The sequence below is a fragment of the Schistocerca americana genome, chromosome 4, assembly GCF_021461395.2.
Source record: "Schistocerca americana isolate TAMUIC-IGC-003095 chromosome 4, iqSchAmer2.1, whole genome shotgun sequence".
Taxonomy (NCBI): Eukaryota; Metazoa; Arthropoda; class Insecta; order Orthoptera; family Acrididae; genus Schistocerca; species Schistocerca americana.
In genome coordinates, this window is record NC_060122.1 from 114,098,666 (window position 1) to 114,121,228 (window position 22,563).

At 41.7% G+C, this 22,563-nt stretch overlaps 1 protein-coding gene across 1 annotated transcript in view; it reads left to right on the forward strand.

The window, feature by feature from the left end:
* The window catches only part of LOC124613291, a 126,932-nt gene that overhangs the window by 65,320 nt on the left and 39,049 nt on the right, over positions 1-22,563 (forward strand). The window lies entirely within an intron of this gene.

Consider the following 22,563-nt stretch of genomic DNA (forward strand, 5'->3'; position numbering starts at 1 on the left):
GTACTGTGGAATACAGAATTCTCTACGTACGAAACACAGGAGTGCTTAATGTGCATGTACTGCTCTGAAGTGCAGTGTTCTGTATATATAGGGAGTTCGAAATCTACTATCGTGCACAAAAGTATCCGAACAACCAAAATTGTGTCTAGCGTGATATGTATGCAATCCACTTACCGTAACAGTCGTGCAGGTCCTCTGCTGTCTTTTCGATACAGTCGTTTGACCATACAAAAATGTTACTACAGCAGGCCAGAAGAGGTAACTGCTCTGTATGGCTATCAGTCCATAATATGCAAATTAATATCACGATAACGCAAACATAAGAAAACACGTTATTGAGATGACACAGCCATTACGCTTCTAAATCCAATTTTTTTACAGTAAATGACATTTCAAAAACAAAGTTCAAATTGAAGTTACATTACGAACATTTGTGTACCAGACTGGGTCCCGGGACTCCAATCCAGCAACTATTCTTCCTCTTAACTAACCACGGTTCACATTAAATATGGCTTCAGTCACAAGTAATAAAATATGCACAGATTTAAATTTGAAATGACATGGCATAGAGTTTTCTTTTTGATGGGGATTCGAATCCAGCATCTAATCACATTGTTAACTAAGCAAAATCAAATGTTAGAAATCAATTTTTCACCAATAGCGAGATGACTGAATGGCGAGACGAAAGAGTTATGCGTTACCGGGATTCGAACCCATAACCTGTTTTAGTTAACATCTAGTCACGAATAGACTAGAAAAATCGTTGTATTTCACCGGTAGTGAGATCTGCAAATGTCCAAACATGACAAACGATTGTGCTGACTGAGAGTAGAGTCCAGCATATATCATCTTTGCATTCGGGAGGACGACGTTTCAAACCCACGTCCGGCCACCCTGATTTAGGTCCTCGTGATTTTTCTAAATCACTTCAGGCAAATGCCGGACAAATCAACCAACCAACCGTATCATCTTTGTTGTCTACACACGAAGAAAAATTGACCATCGAATTCTTTTTACCAGTAGCTAAGGATGTCATGTTTGAATATGAAATGATACGACGGAAAGTTCTGTTGCTGACGGAGTCGAATCCAGTACCAACCGTTCTTGTTGCAAACGGAAGGTGTTAAAAATGGTAATCATTTGTCATCTCTAGTTTGATGCGCGCATGTAACAACTTGAAATGACACGATGGAAACTTTCGCGCCTGACTGGGTTTCGAAACGAGAGATGCGGTCTTGTGCAGACCTAGAGAAATTTGGGACCTCGAGGAAACAACGGAACGACGTAACTGCATCGTCGCAGAGGGGCCAGACCTGGAGAAAGGAGAGGTATGAGTTCGAAACACAGTACAGCGCCAATATTGTCAACATCTTAATTCAAACACAAGTGGCTTGTGTCCTTACATGACGACTGGCTCACTAATAATAAAAACCTTTCGGGTAAGGAAGCGTACTGGTGACAGAATCTGCACTTGACGTGACTTCCGCCTCTGCTATGACCGACCCTACAGCGACGAACGGACACCAACTTTAATGTTGATATGGAGCCACGGTGCAGACCTACGTTGATCAACCAGCATTATCAGATGTGAAGAGTGTCTGTTCGTGCTTTCTAAAAATGGTTGCCTGATGTGTGCATCGAACCCACACATTAGACATAAGTAGCTGTAGAGTCACTCCTACAAATCACCGACATACATACTGCCTTAGTGATCATGAAGATCAAGTTGTTCTTCTCTGAAGCTACTTGCTCACCACCCAGAACTACAAAAGAACTGTAAGAGCAAGAAGTTTCAGTGCACATAATATAGAAACATTCAGTTCCCTATTATCAGGAGGAAGGTGGGAAGAAGTTTTACAAATAGGTGACACCAACAAAAAATTCGAGAAATTATCTAGCATCTTCGGTGATTACTTTGAAATTGGATTCCCTCTCAAAACAGATGTAATAAGAGGCCCAACTACAAAGGCAGAAAGATATACAACAACATGTGTCAAAAAAACGAAAAGAGAAATAGGTTCAGAAAGAACAATAACATTCTCCCATTTCCGAACAGCAACATTCAGAAATACATTCAAATACGCAGTAGAGTGATACGCCAGGCAAAAAGAAAGGTCAATAATAATTTCATGACAGACTCAGCAAATAAAAGCCAAACATTATGGAAAGTAATAAAGAAGAAAGCAAATAATGTCGCCTAAAATGTAAAATCACTCTGAACCATGGGAACAAGAGTGGAACTGATCCCCAACACATTGTAAACCTTTTTAGATATTACTTTGCTGATATCATAAATAATTTAATAGTCAGAGACAAAACGGATATTAGAAAGAAGCAGAAAAACAAACTGCAGTCATGTTCTTTTTCAATCGGTGTTTGTCGAGCAACTCCAGATGAAATCGTCCATATTGTATCAACCCTTAAGGAAATATCATCCTGACTGCATCGTAAAGCAGTGTATCAACACTGCCTCTTGCAGACATTGTCGTTTGATCTTTTCTGGCAGCCACATTCCCAGACTGTTTAAAAGTTGCTAGAAAGGCCCCTGTTGATAAGGAAGGAGACAAATCAAATACAAAAAACTATATACCAACTGCCTTATTATCAGGCTTTAGTAAAATCATACAAATGGTAACGTATAATAAGTTAATAAATGTTTTAGAGAAAAACGAAATTCTCACTGATACTCAGCATGGATTCAGGAGGAATAAATCAACTACCATGTACGATTTTATACACAATTCCCTGCAAACAATAGACAAAAGAAAGTGCCACTCTAATTTTTTAGACTTATATAAAGCCTTTGACATTCTGGACCACAACATACTGTTGGACAAGCTTCAAGTACATGGCATTAGAGGCAATCCACTAAAATGGTTGACATCGCAAACGACAAACGGGAAACAGAAGGTACAAAGAAAACATTAACTAAAGGAAAATACTAGGATATGTTTCTCAGAGACAGAAATTCTTAAAAAAATTGAGTCTCTCAGGGATACATTATTGGGCCGATTGTCTTTCTCCTGTATACACGATTTAAATCAAAACATTCAGTCACAAACACTTGTTTTTGCAGATGACACTAGCATCCTTATTGCAGGAAATACTCCGCGCCAGCTATAAGTAGCTGTAAATATAACTACATCACAGCTAAATAGATGGATTGAGGGGAATAAAGTACTGATAAACACCAAAAAGTTCCTTTATTTTTGTTTCAAAGGTGATGCATGCAAAATCAATGTGACAAAGTCCAACAAAATTTCACCTTCCCTGGAAACTAAATTTTCAGGCATTCGGCTTCAAAATAACTTCAAATGGCATGCACATATAAACAAAATAAGTGGAACACTAAATAAAATATGTTACACTCTACGATTACTCTCTGTTAAAGCAAGTTTTAGCACTGTCCGAATTGCCAACTTTGCTCAGTTCCATAGCATCCTACTGTATGTAATTACATGCTGGGGTAATACACCACCTAGTTCACTCGTTTTCCTAACCGAGAAAAGAACTGTAAGAGCAATGCAATGTGCTCGACAAACAGATCCTTACAAACCCCTCTTTGAAATGTCGTCAATCCTCCCACTTCTCTGTATGTACATACTAGAAATCTGTAACTATGTTAGAAAGAATGTGAAACACATAAATGAAAATTTTAATATCCAAGTGCTAGATGCAAGACAAAAAGCTTCATGTCCAGTCACTACGGACATCAGCCTATAAAACTTCCACAATAGTTAGTTAGTTGCTTTCATGTTCTGTGGATCATTTTGCATGATAAATCGTCATGATGTGGAACGAGTCATTTTACATTCATATTGCAAATTAATTTGTACATTTGTTTGTATTCTAAATATCACCATATAATGATCCCCCCCCCCTTCCCTTCCCCGGGAAATGAAAACAAGATGTAGAGATTCAGTTAGCAATTCCTACCCACCACCTTTTACACATTACAAACATAGCAATTCTTCTACAAACAGTTTGTTCCTCAATAAACAGCGGTATACAAATTTACGATAGTCTTTCACATAAGGTAAAAGTCATATCTTTCACGCTCTTTTGTAAAATCCCAAGGGCTTCTTATAAGATCATTGCTTCTATTCAGTAGCAGAATTTTTAGAACATTTTAGATACAAGAGACTTGAAACAAGACAGTGCAGCTACAACAAGCAGTGCAAGCTCTTTTGTAAAAAAGCTAAAATTGATGCATCTACTGAAATAATACTTTATTTTTCATGTGTTGCGTTGTGTTACTGTTTAGTTTTGTGTTTGTCCTGTGTCCCTCACTCTGGAAAGATTATTTGGATGAATAAATAAAAAATGAGGAACTTCGCTTTGGAACATATACTGTGTTGGAATATTATGAATGACCTCAAGGAAAACGATTTGTTGACACACAGTCAGCAGGGATTCAGAAAATATATTGTTTATGGAGCAACTATTCTCACGAAGACAACCTTGTCGGTGGGGCAACCTCAGCTTGGAGTATTCATCTTGGGTATTGATAACCGCTTCAGCTGTATTTATTTCTTTATTATTGGGTCACTACCGGTTTCTTGGCACTAAAAGCCACATCATCAGGTGGACGTCTGTATAACAATAAATCCAGGAAGAATAACAGCCGTGAGGCCTACAATGGTATTGTAAATTATTTTAAGATTTAATTTTTTTTTAATATCAAAAACTTTTACGTGAGGATAACAAAATGTTAATACCCACATGACTAAAACATTAGAATGGAAAAGCTCAGAATCTTTTTACCCAACATTCGTTGTCCATCAAAACAAAACACTACTATTGTTGTTATTGTTGTTGATGTTCTTGTGGTCTTCAGTCCTGAGACTGGTATGATGCAGCTATCCCTGCTACTCTATCCAGTGCAGCCTACATCCTTCTGAATCTGCTTAGTGTATTCATTTCTTGGTATCCATCTGCGATTTTTACCCTCCACGCTGCCCTCCAATACTAAATTGGTGATCCCTTGATGCCTTAGAACATGTCCTACCAACCGAGCCCTTCTTCTAGTCAAGTTGTGCCACAAACTCCTCTTCTCCCCAATTCTATTCAATAACTCCTTATTAGTTATGTGATCTACCATCAAATCTTCAGTATTCTTCTGTAGCACCACATTTCGAAAGCTTCTATTCTCTTCTTGTCCGAACTACTTATCGTCCATGTTTCACTTCCATACATGGCTACACTCCATACAAATACTCTCAGAAACGACTTCCTGACGCTTAAATCTATCCTTGATGTTAACAAATTTCTCTTCTTCAGAAACGCTTTCCTTGCCATTGCCAATCTACATTTTATATCCTCTCTACTTCGACCATCATCAGTTATTTTGCTCCCCAAATAACAAAACTCCTTTACTACTTTAAGTGTTTCATTCCCTAATCTAATTCCCTCAGCATCACCCATCGACTACATTCCATTATCCTCGTTTTGCTTTTGTTGATGTTCATCTTATACCCTCCTTTCAAGACACTGTCCATTCTGTTCAACTGCTTTTCCAAGTCCTTTGCTGTCTCTGACAGAATTACTACGTCATCGGCGAATCTCAAAGTTTTTATTTCTTCTCCATGGATTTTAATGTCTACTCCGGATTTTTCTTTTGTTTCCCTTGTTGCTTGCTCAATATACTAATTGAATAACATCGGGGATAGGCTACAACCCTGTCTCACTTCCTTCCCAACCGCTGCTTCCCTTTCATGTCCCTCGATTCTTATAACTGCCATCTGGTTTCTGTACAAATTGTAAATAGCCTTTCGCTCTCTGTATTTTACCTTTAGAATTTGAAAGAGAGTATTCCAGTCAACATTGTCAAAAACTTTCTATAGGTCTACAAATGCTAAAAATGTAGGTTTGCCTTTCCTTAACCTATTTTCTAAGATAAGTCGTAGGGTCAGTATTGCCTCACGTGTTCCAACATTTCTACGGAATCCAAACTGATCTGCCCCGATGTCGGCTTCTACCAGTTTTTCCATTCGTCTCTAAAGAGTTCGTGTTAGTATTTTGCAGCCGTGGCTTATTAAACTGATAGTTCGGTAATTTTCACATCTGTCAACACCTGCTTTCTTTGGGATTGGAATTATTATATTCTTCTCGAAATCTGAGGGTATTTCGCCTGTCTCATACATCTTGCTGACCAGATGGTAGAGTTTTGTCAGGACTGGCTCTCCCAAGGCTGTCAGTAGTTCTCATGGAATGTTGTCTACTCCCGGGGACTTGTTTCGACTCAGGTCTTTCAGTGCTCTCTCAAACTCTTCACGCAGTATCATATCTCCCATTTCATTTTCATCTACATCCTCTTCCATTTCCATAATATTGTCCTCAAGTCCATCGCCCTTGTATAGACCCCCTACATACTCATTCCACCTTCTTCTTTCCCTTCTTTGGTTAGAACTGGGTTTCCATCTGAGCTCTTGATGTTCATACAAGTGGTTCTCTTTTCTCCAAAGGTCTGTTTAATTTTCCTGTAGGCAGTATCCATCTTACCCCTACTAAAAGACGGCATTTCATAGAAAAAAACACTCAGATTCCTACACAGTGGATCAGTCCTAAACAAATCGTACCATAGTGATCTATTAGTAAGGAGAAAACAAATGAAAACTATTAATACCTATTTATGAGCCAGAATGAAAAACCAAGAAGTGGTTGCCACACAATGGAGGGATGTTCTACCTAGAGTGTTATACTGACGGCAAGAAAGTAAATAGCTTGCCTGTGGACGGCTCGCTCATGCAGTGAACGTACGATTGAGAAATACCCTCACATCCAAGTGAAAGTGAGGTGGCGCCCCATCGTGTTGCAAGTAATAATCTTCATTTCCAAAGACAACGCTAAGACCAGGAGTTATCATTTCCAACATTTCCGAGTACTTTCGCCCGTGACAGTGTTGTCAAAGAAGTATGGCCCGATTAGCCCGCCCGGTTGGCCGTGCGGTCTAACGCACGGCTTTCCGGTGTGTGAAGGAGCGCCTGGTCCCGGCACGACTCCGTCCGGGCGGATTTGTGTCGAGGCGCGGTGAACCGGCCAGTCTGTGGATGTTTTTTAGGCGGTTTTCCATCTGCCTCGGCGAATGCGGGCTGGTTCCCCTTATTCCGCCTCAGTTACACTATGTCGGCGATTGCTGCGCAAAGAAGTTCTCCACGTACGCGTACACCACCATTGCTCTACCACGCAAATATCGGGGTTACACTCGTCTGGTGTGAGACGTTCCTTGGGGGGTCCGCCGGGGGCCGAACCGCACAATAACCCTGGGTTCGGTGCGGGGCGGCGGAGGGGTGAAGTGGACTGCGGTAGTCGTCGTGGGGTTGTGGACCACTGCGGCTGCGGCGGGGACGAAGCCTCTCCGTCGTTTCTAGGTCCCCGGTTAACACACAATACAATACAATACAATACAATGGCCCGATTAACCCTCTGGAAGGCAGACCACACTAGACTGTTACTCCTGGTAGATTAACATGCCTTTGTTCATTTATGTATGGATTCTACCTGGCCCAGTACACGCAATTACGGCGGTCCCATCACGTTTAAACGTCGCCTCATCTGACCAAATAATTCGATCTTGGAAACGTTGCTCCTTCTTCACATCTGTTAGTGAACTACTCACAAAATTCGCTTGGCCTATCAGGATCATCCTCGTTAAGAGCATGGAGAAGTCTTGGAATATAAGGCTTAAAGTTCTGAGACCGCAAAATTGTATGAACACTGCTTCTGCAGATCCCAATCTCACAAGAGCATTGCCTGACAGATTTCTTCGGCGATCGTGTGTATGCCTGGATTAGTGCATCAACGCTCTCATTGTCTGTTGAACTTCTCTTTCGTTCGCTATGTCCCTTATTCATATCGGGCACCGTTCCTTCGGCTTCAAACTTTTCTCCGATTCTTGTAATTGTTACTCTCGTCGGTGGTGGTGTTCCAAATTCAACTCTCCAACGTCGGCGTACCGCACTCACATTCTCTGTTTTCCTGTAACACTGTAACACCCATTTCCGTTGTTCAAACGATAACGCCATGTTTGCTGACTATCCTGAAACAAAAGAAAGCATTGTTATGTTTTTTCTTCGTAAAAATTCATTAAAAATATTCTTCACTTTCATAGGTGAAACAATCCAAGCCTGTGTGAATTCTGATTCTTATTAACAGAAGATAAAATTTTAGAACGTTTACAAAAACTTTAAAAACATACTTGAAACGAAAACGCGGAAAACCTAAGATAGACGGATGCGTGGGAGGTGGGGAGGTGAGGTGAGGAAACTGGAAAGGCCGAGGAGGAACAGAGGGGACTAAGTGAAGAAAGTACAGAGTACTAACTTAGGAGGTCGAATTTTGCCAAAATGCAACGGTGTCTCAACTCCGTTTGTCCATTCAGGATTTGGTGTGGAAAACGACTAATTGATCTCATAATTTCTACCTCCTCCATGATGCTTAAAGTGTGTCCCTTATTTTCTCGATGTAAAATACTTAAGTTACTAGTGAGAACGGTAGCGGAACGCCTCTGCTCACGAAGGTGGCTACTCAAGGCAGATTCTGAGATGGAAACCCTAAGATGTTCTCTAAGCCTAGTGCTAAGGCTCCTGGCTGCATTACATTTGGGACAAGTGGCATGTTCTTTGTGCCTGTACCTTGCGCCAATGTTGCTGGGGATGAAGAAAGCCTGGTAAATATTTTTAGACCTCAACTGCCTGCCGATCCTTCCGGAAATATTGCCGAAATATGGAATTTTATGATACATGAATGATACCAATGGTCTTCCGACTATCCACTATCGGCATTGATAAGGGTGCTATCCGTTCCTGTGGTTTTTCTTGTTTTTCTGAGTACGATTAATACCACTGACAAACTCTCTGTCATAACCGCTTTTGTAGGCCATGTAGTGAATGATTCGAAACTCTCCACCAAAGGCTTCCTTTGACAACTGCACACGATGGAGCCTATATGGAAACGACCTGAAGGCCGACATTTTGTACTTGATAGGGTGATTGGAGGAGCTATGAATCACTACATCGGTGTTGGTTGCTTTTCTGTAAATATCGAATCCGACTTTAGTACCCCATAAGGTAATTTAAGGTCCAGATGCGGTAATGTCATCCTTCATTGTGATGAGCAGAAAATTATATGCTCTCGTGTAAGCCATTTAACGAACTGACAACATTCCTCCCGTGTCCCATTGAAAAGAAAGAGAATGTCATCTACATATCTGTACCAAGTTACGATCTTGCTGGCATATATTGGAAACTGAGTCATAGCATCCGACTCGAAAGCTGTCATGAATATATCGGCAAGACAGTATGACAAGTGGGACCCCATTGCAGGACCTTGTTTTTGTAAAAAGATATCGTCCCCAAATGTGAAGTAATTGAACCTTAGAACCAATGCCGACAACTTGAATACGTCATTGATTTCGTTGCTGCGTTGTCCGCCATACGGTCTTAAATTATCACCCACAATACCCTGCACCTGATCTGTTGGAATACTGGTATACACGTTCTTGACCTCCAGAGAGAGTTCCTGAGGGGGTGGTTAAGCTAGAAAGTTTTTCAATTGGTTGTCCCCTATTGCGGATGTTGAAGCGAACTGGGTGGTGGCAGTGCCAGTCGAGGTACCTTGCAATCAACTTCTCAGTGTCGTAGCCGTTGCCCACTACGTGCGTTAACAACTGGACGAGCTGGAAAGTCGTCTTTATGTGGGTTAATCAAAGCTTGCTACTGGGTTCATAGGAACAATATTTTTCTTTTTTAACGGATTTGGAAAGGTAGTGGTCGTATTAATGGTCTTTTTAGAATAGCCAAATATCTGTTCGTAGGATCTACATTAGACTTAACAATTCCATTATCTACAAACATGGATTGCACTTTATTCACATACTGATCTTCATTTAAGATAACGGCTGTTTTTCCCTTGATCGACTGGACTATTAGCGGTTAATGTTCATCAGACTTTTTTGTTAATACTGCCCGAAACAGCCTTGTCACTGTAAAGTCGTTCCTTGACTAAACCAGACCCATCGTAGTCTGTACGGCCTCGCTCGATTTTTATTGACGGCAATCTCTACTTCACTGCCGTGGTTAGGTTGGCACCATGTAGCGCAGAGACGGTGTGGGAGAGCAACGAACTAATCTGTTGTTGATTGGCCACATGATTGATCCCGTACGATGATCCTTCCTCTAAAATCATGTTTCTGTCTCATTAAAAGTGATGTCAGAAAGGTTGCACACTCTAAGACAAAAGTCAAGACCACGTTCTATGACATCCTGACGAACAATCTGGTGGCCCTTATTATGTAACCTGCTTACTTTATCTTGATGTATAGCACTAGTACAATCTCGAAACTGTCCCACTATATCCTCAAGGTACTCGTGCTCCCAGTCATATTGCTGCTGTCTTACTAACTTAGAAAATACTAATTGGGCTAAATACAGTCCCTTATTTACGTGATCCTATTTTGCAGACAAACATCGTATTTCACATCGGATACAATGTCATAACTTTGCGAACACAGTGTTCAGGCATATTCACTTTTTGTCGGAACAAATGTTTTATGTAATTTGGAACGCAACCATTCTTGAGACTCATCATATTGAACTGGACATGTGATTTAACTAAGGCTTTACTCTTATTTGAAAGTCTAAAGAAGGCTCCTTTTGCCTCACTTGGCATGCTTCTACAGACAACCTTGTAGGTTGGGCAACCACAGCTATGAGTATTCGTCTTGGGTATTCATAACCGCTTCAGATGTATTTAGACCTCTATTATTGGATCGCTACCGGTTTCGTGGCACTAAAAGCCACATCTTCAGGTGAACATCAGTATAATAATAAATCCAGCAGGAATAACAACCCTGAGACATAGACTGGCATGATAAATTATTTTAAGATTTTTAAAAATATTAAACACTTTTGCATGAGAATATCCAAAAAGTTTGTACTCACGTGACTAAAACAATAGAGCAGAAAAGCATGTCCCAGTTTAAATTTTCATTGATTATTATCCCAAGGAATTTTGTGTATTTGGAATTTTCTGCTAGGCGCCTATCTATACAAATCTATATCTTCAATGTGTTGGTTTTTTAGTTAAAAATTTAAACAAAGTGTTTTAGAAATGTTGTTATGCAGATTTATTTGAGCAAAGCTTTGGATAACATTACTTATTTCCAAGTTGGCTTTTATTTCCAGATTTTCTGTGTTATTTTTCTTGAGTAGCAGAGTTATATCATCTGCTTAAGTAATTATATTTCCATAATTTACAGCATTTGGGATATGATTTGTATATAAAATGAAGAGAAATGGGCCAGTATGGATCCCTGTGGAACAGAGAAGTGTAAAATTGTTGCTTCAGATCAGATGGCAAGTGTTTTTTCCGTACCAAAATACTTGAAGTAGTAAGAGTGCTGTGTTCGTTATTTTCTGTGTTCTTGTAGCTAGAATACGCCGTCGATGAGTAGGATCGTTTTTCACTTGTTACGTGTGTGGTTGCTTTTTGCAATCGGTTGTCCCATTTTTCTTCTTATGACATGGAAGCTCTATTCAAACTTTGGCGCAACAACAGACAGGCTGTGCCGGTGTCGTTCTCTTCCCCTGCGTCTCCGGCTACGTTTCCCCCTCCGTTTGCGCAGTTTGACGAGCCGGCGGAAGACTGGAGGATACAAGATGACTTGGACAGGATTTGTGATTGGTGTAAAGAATGGCAGCTAACTCTAAATATAGATAAATGTAAATTAATGCGGATGAATAGGAAAAAGGAAAAAGAATCCTGTAATGTTTGAATACTCCATTAGTAGTGTAGCGTTTGACACAGTCACGTCGATTAAATATTTGGGCGTAACATTGCAGAGCGATATGAAGTGGGACAAGCATGTAATGGCAGTTGTGGGGAAGGCAGATAGTCGTCTTCGATTCATTGGTAGAATTTTGGGAAGATGTGGTTCATCTGTAAAGGAGACCGCTTATAAAGCACTAATACGACCTATTCTTGAGTACTGCTCGAGCGTTTGGGATCCCTATCAGGTCGGATTGAGGGAGGACATAGAAGCAATTCAAGAGGCGGGCTGCTAGATTTGTTACTGGTGGGTTTGATCATCACGCGAGTGTTACGGAAATGCTTCAGGAACTCGGGTGGGAGTCTGTAGAGGAAAGGACGCGTTTTTTTTTTTTTTTGTTTTTTTTTCGTGAATCGCTACTGAGAAAATTTAGAGAACCAGCATTTAAGTCTGACTGCAGTACAATTTTACTGCCGCCAACTTACATTTCGCGGAAAGACGCCAAAGATAAGATAAGGGAGATTAGGGCTCGTACAGAAGCATATAGGCAGTCATTTTTCCCTCGTTCTGTTTGGGAGTGGAACAGGGAGAGACGATGCTAGTTGTGGTACGAGATACCCTCCGCCACGAACCGTACGGTGGATTGCGGAGTATGTATGTAGATGTAGACGTAGATGTAGACTGGGAGGCGTACGGACACCGCATATGGCAACACTTCCGTGCCATCCACGTGACGGATGTGGAGGTATGTCGTGCACTGTTTTTGTCCTGTACTTTCCCGCCTCGTATCAGGTGTTGCGGCAGGTGGCCCCATTACAGGAACCTTCTTCGTTGTCTTTTGATGATTTACGCTCGTTGTTGTCCTCGTATTATCGCCGCTGCACACACGTTGTGGCCGCTAGGGTAGAATTCTACCAATGCGAGGAGCAGCCTCATCAGTCTTATCCCGCCTAGGTCGAGACTCTCCACAGCCTTAGCCGCAAGTGCCGTTTCGTCACGTCCAAGTCAAAAGGGTCGTATGTCGACGTCACGGTCTGCGATGTTATCATCCGCTCTACACCGTATAAAGGGTTACCGACGTTATCATCCGCTCTGCACCGTATAAGGAAGTCCGGCAACGGTCCCGCCAATCGGGAAATCCACCCTCGAAGAGGTTTTGTTCATTGCCCGGTCGAACGTGGTCTCGCACGCCGTTGGTCGGCAGCTGGAAGCGACGCCACAGCAGGGCAGCGTGTCTGGCGGCGCGAGCCAGCCGATCCGCCGGTTCCCCCACAACACGTAAACACTGTTACAGCCTCCGCTTCCTGTTGCTGCCTTCTGCGTCTCGTTACTCCCACCATGATAGATCAGAGGGTCCCCAGCGGTGCCCTGTCAGGCGTCCGACAGACGTTTCATCGAGGTTTCGGTTCTCTCGGGGCAGTTGCGCCTGCCGGTGGCCATCGGCGCGGCAGTTTCGCTGCTTAGTGCCCGGACATATTCAGACCTCTGGTCTCCTCTGCTGTCGCCAGTAAGCAGGCGCCTACGGGGATATGATTAACAGCAAATTCCCTTGCTCAGTGAGTCCACAGCTGATGTTACCTACAGATCACTAACTCGGCCTATTACCTTTATTGTTCTTCATTATGTTGTGTTGGCAGAAGAGCCAACACCGTGTTACTAGAGGAGGCCGAAATGGACGCATTTTAGCTCACGCAGGCTGGCGTGAGGAGGGAAGAACGATACTAACGTGAGGTCTGGAACATGACAAGGAATTAGAATTCAGAAAGCGGACATACTAAGTTTGATACTTAACTTCAATCCATTAATGATGAACGTCGCTCTTGACGGTACATGATCCACAATGTTATCTGTTCAGAAGACATAGTAACTGAATATGGCGCCTTGCTAGGTCGTAGCCAATGACGTAGCTGAAGGCTATGCTAAACTGTCGTCTCTGCAAATGAGAGCGTATGTAGGCAGTGAACCATCGATAGCAAAGTCGGCTGTCCAACTGGGGCGAGCGCTAGGGAGTCTCTAGACTAGACCCGCCGTGTGGCGGCGCTCGGTCTGTAATCACTGATAGTGGCGACACGCGGGTCCGACGTATACTAACGGACCACGACCGATTTAAAGGCTACCACCTAGCAAGTGTGGTGTCTGGCGGTGACACCACACTAGCTCAGCAAACATTTCCGGATTTGATGCCTTTCAGGCCCTTGGATTTCCCTCACGAACTTAGAGATATCTTTACGGAAGTCCTAGGGTGCGCCACAGGCTTTAAAGCCTACATAACCTTGAAGCAGGCGGCTCTGTAGATTCCAATAGCCCTCTGCTCCCAAATCGAGGCAGAGTTTGTCTGGCTCGCATCTCTCGGGGTCGTGGTTCCTGTTTCACTTGTTATCGTTATTAAACCCTGAGGTAAACTGCGACGTTGCGGTCATTTTAAGGTCATTGTGAATTCACTGTTCACGGTCGACATGTCTCCATTGACACGTGCCGCATCCACAAGAGCTGTTCACATCGTTAGCAGTGGGTCAGTTCTCCTCCAAACTCGATCTTTTCCGAAGTATATTACCAGTCACCCTCGGATGAGTCGTCGCAGCATATCGTGTTTTGTAATATGCCTTTCGGCCTATTTCGATACCGACGGTTAATGTTTGCCCCTGCAATTTTTCGATGCAATCTGCAACAGGACACGTCCATTATTCTGCAATCTATCAACTACCTGGATGACACTGTAGCTACCAGATGTACTACGACTGACCACCTGCGCAACCTCCAGGCCTGTTTTGAAAAATTTTGGGCTTCAGATGTGGTTGCAATCTACAGAATTGTAAATTTTTCCAACCCCCTCTTGAGTATCTGGGCCACAGTGTATCATGGCACAGTGTCCGACAATGGGTGGATCCGGTCAAGGTGATTACATATTTGCTACATCCCTCATCGTTGCTTAAACTGCAGGCTTTTCTGACTCAAACTGGCTATTACCACTGCTTCATACCCGCGGGATCCACCATTGCGCACCCTCTCTACCAGCCGGTCGGGGTGGCTGAGTAGCTCTAGGCACTTCAGTCCAGAACCGTGTGACTGCTATGGTCATAGGTTCGAATCCTGCCTCGGGCATGGATGTATGTGATGTCAGGTTAGTTAGGTTTAAGTAGTTCTAAGTTCTAGGGGACTGATGACCTCAGATGTTAAGTCCCATAGTGCTGAGAGCCATTTGAACCTCTCTACCTCCTTCTCGACAAGGGTGCCTCCATTATCCGGTCTCTGGCGTACAATCAGGCCTTTTCCACGCTGAAGGACCGCCTCAGGTCGGCGCCACGCCAAGCTACTTTTGATCATAGCAAACCGACAGTTTCAGCTGTGGACACCTTGCAGTACAGCAAGGGGACCACCCTCGCCCATCGGAATGCAGACGGCTTGGCGCAGCCACTGGTGTCTGCACCCAAAACTCCCAATCCGGCACAGATCTGTTAGGTCAAGAAGAAAGTTCTGGCCATTGTGTATAGGCACCAAATTTCACGTATTCTCATATGGCGCCAGATTCCAGCTCATTAAGGACCAAAAGCTGTTACTTTCGTTATTATGTTCACCCATGTCACCGATAAGGTAGCCCATAGGCTGCAGTGCTAGGTATTATTCCTCTCCAAATATCACTATTTTCGCCCACTTGGCGCCATGCCAATGCGGACACCTTATCCAGGCTGCCTGTGGGTTCAGACTGTGAGTTTGATAGAGAGGAGCTTGTGTGTTTGTGTGTTCCCAACTGGATACAGCCTCTCACCAGATGGTAGACGGCTTTCTGATCACTAGTACCCAAGTCACCAGGGCCGCAGCTTCTAACCCCGACCTCAAGCAAGTCATCCACCTCGTCCAGCAGCGTTGGCCATCTCGTCCTCCAGGGATGCTTCTTATTCGTTTTGTGACTGTTTTGTCATGCACAATCGTGTCTCATTCTTAGACAGGATCCTCCTCCTCTCCACAGATGACGCAGCTCCCAGAGTGGTCATTCAGGATTTGCAGCAGGAGGTTTTATAGCTGTTGTATTAGGATCACTGGGGCTTTCCCAACCAAAACCTTGGCTTGCAGATATGTATACTGACCCGCCATTGACCAGCAACAGAAGCATTTGGTGGCTGCGTGTCCCCAGTGTGCTAGTCAGCAAGCAGCTCATAAGGCTTTGCTTTCCCCACAGGCTTCAGCAACCCATCCCTGGGAACACATCCATGTGGAATTTGCAGGTCCATTTCTGAATGTGTTTTAGCTGTCACTGGTGTGTTTTCTCATTATCCATGTGTGGTCCAGTGCTCCTTGGCCATTATGAAGATTACTATTCAGGCTCTTTAAAAAAAATTTTCTGTGGACAGTCTTCCAGTTACTCTCATTTCTAAAAACAAGTCTCAGTTCCTGTCCCAGACATTCTGTGATTTCTGTGTGCATTTGGGCATTCACCATATTCGCTCCCCTACCTTTCACCGAATTTAATGTGGAGGCTGAGCACATAGTTCACACCTTTAAGACCCAAAGGAAAAAATATCTGCAGGACTTTCTTACCAAGGAGGCGCCACTGTTTTTTCTGATGGTGGCCTGCGTAAGATCCCACAGCCACAATCTGGGCATGCAGCTGTAGGCACACCACAGAAGCTGCATGACTCCAGCACCAGCAGAGGCCCCCCCCACTCATTGATGCACACGTGGCCTCTCTGTAGTGCACTCTACTGGCTGGCTGGCGGCTTATAGAGTCAGGCCCGGCCAGCCTCGCTCTCAATCTGATGTTCAATTAAGCTCATGTGATGAGGACTAGTCGGGCAGCCACTCAGTGGCAAGTGATTTTTCTGTACCAAAGTACTAGAAAAAATAAAGTGTTGTGTTTGTGTGACATGGGCCCCCTTGCCCTCTGGACATGGATACCCTAAGAATCACTAAATGTGGAAAATTGAAGGTAAATTACGAGAGAAGCAGTTTCATTTTAGGATGTATGATGGCACTCAAAAAACAGTTTAGCACACCATTAATGACAGAGAGCAGATTTGTGGAAAACAAGGAAATGTATTCTGAATTTGTAGATTTGGAGAAGGCTTGTCACAAAGTCAGCTAGAATTTTAATTCTTGAGTAGTGTAGAAGGGTAGGCCACTTTCTTTGTGCAATGTAGACAGAACTAGTCAGTAGTGATGAAATAAATGCTAGAGGCCAAGTTCAGAAATTACGTGATGTCGGGCAGAGCAGATTATGGTCATAGTCACCACTATCACTTAATTTTTTAACAGATGAGGCAATGAGGGAAGTAAAGGACTGTCTTAATAATCCCTAAACAGGCAGCATGCATACATTAAAAAAAAATCAAATCATAGATAAATAGCCTATATACCAAAGAAACCATGCAAATGGTCTGTTAACTAAGGAATTAATTATTTTGTATGTCGTAAATGACAATAACTTTGTTTAAAAAGAGAAACAGTAGTATGTTTAGTTATGCATGATCAGACCTGTAACATACTGGTACATCAAATGTTATACAGTGATGATGATGATGATGATGTTTCGTTTGTGGGGCACTCAACTGCACAGTCGTCAGTGCCCGTACAACGTCCCAATTTTTACACAGTCCATTTTCGTTTCACAATCCAATCACAAATGATGATGATGCTGATGATGATGATGATGATGAAATGATGAGGACAACGCAAATACCCAGTCCCCTGGCAGAGAAAATCCCCAACCCAGCCAGGAACTGAATCTGGGACGTGTGATCCAGAGGCAGCAATGCTAGCCCATAGACCATGAGCTGCAGACTATATAGCAATGGATAAACATGTGTGCTCCACAGTGGTGGATATTTTCTATGTAGCACATGTCGCCGTCATAGTATTTTAAACGTTTCTGTCTTGCACATAGATAGCTAACACATACCTACAAGAAGTAGCGGCCATTATAGTGATCTTAATACATTATTCTGTCTGGAATTTGTTCGAGAAAAGTTGCAAATGTTCTACTGTTTTGTGATTAAAAAGAGACTAATGGGAGAGATTCTTCAATACAAGCAAACGAACATAAACACCCTTAATGATTGTGATTCTGTTATGCAAGCATTGTCTGTTTATCCTAGATCTGACTATCCTACTTTGCACATGACGTACAAAATATTTTCGTGTCTGCCTGCATCTACTACTACAGCAAAAAGAAGTTTTTCAACATTGTAGCATACAAAGATATGGCTGAGGTCAACAATGAAGGAGAATCGACTTCATGGCTTAGGTCAGTTGAACACTAACCCTGACATTGATTGTCCTAGTGACAATGTAATTAACCAATTTGCCAGGAGGAAGAGGCACATAGAATTCATCATTTAAGGAAGAGAATCACAATTGTAACTTTTTTATATCATAAGATGGCATTGTGTTGTGTATGTGTATAATCAGTTTAAATAAAACTTTCTTAAACTTTGCATGTGACTTGATTATTTTTTATTACGGTAAAAGTAAAGGTAGCTGAAGATATCTTTAGTGCCCCCTCCTTGTGGTTTTTCTGTATCTGCCACTGGTGCCCCGGGACTGTTGCATTTGTTACTAGTAGGTTCAGACATCTCGCAAGTGTTATGGAGATGCTTCAGGAGCTCAAATGGGACTCCCTGGATGGAAAGTGACGTTCATTTTGAGAACCATTATTGAGAAAATTTAGAATACTGGCATTTGAAGCTGACTGCAGAATGATTCTGTTGCCTCATAAATTGCATGTAAGGAACATGAAGATAAGATATAAGAAATTAGGGCTCATATGAAGGTGTATAGATAGTAATTTTTCTCTTGTTCTATTTGCAAATGGGACAGGAAAGCAAATGGTTAGTAGTGGTATGGGGTACCCTCTCCCATGTGCCACAAGGTGGACTGTGGAGTATGGATGTAGATGTAGGTATAGATGGAGACCAAATAACTGGATGAGTAAAGACACCACTCAAAGTGTAGTGGGTTTGTTGAATGGATAGGCACACATGCAAAAACATTTAAGATTGATGCCAGTTGTGGAAGGAAACACACTCTCAAGGTGTGTCTTTTTGCATTTACTACTGTCTTGTGTCTCTTTTTATAGTAGTGTCCTCATATACATGGAAAAGTTAATGAAAAAGCTCAGTTCTGCCTACTTTGCACTCACAAGTGTCTATTGCTTTGTTCACCTGCAGATATTGTTGTCAGCATACTTTGCATACTTTAACATAGTTGTTCCCTATGGCATAAGCTCATGGGTCATTACACCTAAGGAGAAAAAAAGTGTTCATTTGCAGAAGCATGTGATAATGACATTGTGTAAAGTTAATAATTAGACATCTTGCTGAAGTCTTTTCAGGGACTTACATGTTCTTAGAATTACATGCCAATGTGTATACTCCCTATCGGTGTTTGTGGTTGATAACTATTACTCCAGAAGTTTTTAGTGATGTCAGTACCAGCCACGAAAGCTTACATTGTATGAACTAGAGTAAATTTAGGATGAACCCAGTAATTCACAACTGCCGTACACAAAGAAATACTTTCCATGTAAAGTATGCACCCCTCTCTAGAGTTCACAATAGAGTTTTAACAGATTGCCAATGGCCATCAGGGAGGAAACTGAAAATTCCCAAAGATTTCAACACAACATGAAGGATTACATCATTAGCCACTTCATCTAGAATGTGTCTGAATACTTGGGAGTTAGGAATGTAAGTTCTGCCTGACTCTAATGTTTGTGTCAGATAGATCTAGATTTTACCAGTATGTAGATTGTTGGTAGTGGTCTGTGTAAAGTTAAAATGGTTTGTTTAAAGCAGGATATCAGATAATAATGAAAACTGCATAGTATAGAAGAAGCAACAGTGGCTTTGTTTTCAGAATAGCTGTTTTTCTCCTAGTTTACATATATAAAGTAATTATCTTAATTATCAGTTTGAGTGTATTAGCACTGGTCATAATTGGTTACTAACCTCCACCCCAAACTTTCCACCCTCTGACACCCTCAGAACACAGTTTATCCCTTATTACAGTTCTAGTGCACTTAGTTGTGGTACAAACATTTAAAATTTGTTCTTAACCCACTTAAGTTAATAATATATGTTAATTTTATACCATTAAGACACAATTTTTAACAATCTGCAATTTTTGCATCCCCTGCAGTGTGGAAATTATTAATTCTAGAGAAACTATGATTAGGACCTTTTTGCAGGAAATTTAATGTAGTTTTATTTTGTATTGGGTAAGATTTTTGCTAGAAGCTGCAATCTTTTAGATAATCAAGAAAAACATGTAGAAAAAGGCTTTTAAATGCCCATCTCCCCCCTCCCACTTCCTCACCTCCCACACCCCCTCAAAACCCCTCCACACTCATACCCATACAGTCAGGATTTTTGGTACATTGTTTACTGCCACTGTCGCTACACAAACTTTTTCCTCCAGTTGATATGAAGAACAGAAACGTACAATTTGGTGTAGGGAAGGAAGGACTTAGGTGTCTCAGTTTCTATGTATATCAGTTTCTATGCATATCAGTTTCTATGTATACGTGAATTGCATTGAGGTACACTTAACATATTTTCCTTACCATTAGGCCAAAACTTTGTATAGATGTTGATTGGCAATTTTTGCTGGCTGCTCATGACAGCTAATGTAATTTAAAAGTAGAACACCAATTCCCAATGACTAACATAATGTGAAAGAAAGACTAGCATTTACACTCTGGTTATTAGCAATTGGAGAAATTTACATTAGTGATTGTTTTACCTTTTAATAGCTGCTATATATTAGACAATTTCTAATTCTGCAGTGACATGTGTTAAGTGCTTCATGGATTTTATTAAAGTACATACACTATCTGGTCACATTTTACCCAATCAAATTAATGTACTCAAAAGCCTGTCAAAAGCCTGAACAACTACCTTCTGCAGTACAGACTGCAACAAGATGTGCAGGAAGAGAGTCAGTGAGTTTCCAGAAGGTACCAGCAGGGATGTTGAGTTATTCTGACTCCAGTTCCATGGCCAGATGCACTATGTTACTCAGTTGAGGATCTGTGGCACATATAACCCAATTGAGGTGGCCCCACAGATTCTTGATTTGGTTTAAATTTGGGGGGTTTGGTGGCCATTGGACTATGGTAAACTCATCATGGTGCTCTTCAGACCATGCACATACACTGTGAGCTATGTAACAGATTGCAGTGCCCTGTTGGTAAGTGCCATCATAAGAAAAATAAACTGAATGTAGGTATGTACACTGTTCCCAAGAATAGATGCATACTTGTGTTGATCCACTGTGTCTTCCAGAATGACAAGATTAACCTCGGAATGCCACAATAATATTCCCCAGACCATAATGCTCTCTCCTCCAGCCTGAACCCTTTCAGTAATTGTTGCAGTGAGTTTGCTTTCAGTCCTATGGAGCATAAAACATGACTCATCTGAAAATGCCACCTGTTGCCATTCAACGGACATTCAGTTACTATATTGGTGTGCAAATTTCAGCCGTCATTACCAATGTATAGCAGTCAGCATGGGTGCAAGAACCAAGCATCTGCTGTGGATGCCCATACAAAGCAAAGTTCGCTGAACTGTTGTTGAGGAGATGCTGTTGGTAGCCCTTGTTTCATGTGGGTGGTCAGTTACTCTACAGTTGCACATCTGTTCACCTTAGACATCTCCACAGGTGTCATTTACCCTTGTCATCTGTGGCCCATGGTGTACTGCAATTGCCTTGCACCAGTTTCGGATAGTGCAATTTTGCGATGCACAGTATACTTCGTGCATGGCAGCACAAGAAAAGGTTTAAAAACTAAGCCATTTTGGAAATGCTTCCATCCTTGGCCCAAAAGCCAATGATTACACTCCTTTGGATGTCAGATAAATTGCTCCATTTCTGCAATAATACAATGACTGCACTGTGTTCCTCATCCGCTGACAGGCTTTATATGCCCTACACAGATAGTGCTGCCACCTGCCATCTGTGAGTGGTTATTGCATGTTGATGCTGAAAATAGGCAATGATCACATCAGTGTGACTGGATCATGTATAAGGAAGATAATGTCAATAAAAATTATTAATGAAATGTGGCATACATATATGAGCTGTCACACAGGTTAAATGATAAAATCTTCTGTGGTATATACTTTGCTACAGAACAGATAGTACGATGTAGTGTAAACCACTTTTATTTATCATCAAAAATATGTAACATAACAGTGATGCATCTGCCATGAAATTATAACACTGTGAATGTGAACCGTAAGATGATAAGGTCTTTCTATATGTTTAATCAGGGTAATAGATGCATGTTCACACATATTTACTTTCAAGGAAATTTATTGTGCTTTTTCTTTTTAATAAAAATGATTACTAAGCTTGTACTTATTCACTCTGTTCCAGCAAGATGAAGGGGACTAATGAATTTAGCCCCTTTCTCACATTCTCACTAGATGCTCTCAATTTTTTTCCAGTTTTCTACTAATTACATTTCTTTTCATTTGAGATTAGTGCTGGGGATCTTGTTGGATCTCTGATGCATGTATGATATCTACATTCTCCTAAGTATTTGATTGGTGTGCATATTTCTTACTGTGGTCTTCCTTTCAGTGTTTATTCTATCAATTTCTAGTACTCAGTAAAGTATTGAATAAACTAATTCTGAGTATTAAGGTGGCACCTTTAATGTAAAAATATTAAATTTATACAGATAAATAAAATATAGCTTCCTTCTTCTTTGTCATCGCCAAGATGAAAGTACCACCCATTGCACTGTCATAAAATCAGTGTCTCTCACCTTTCAATAAGGCCTCTTTTTACATAGCTAC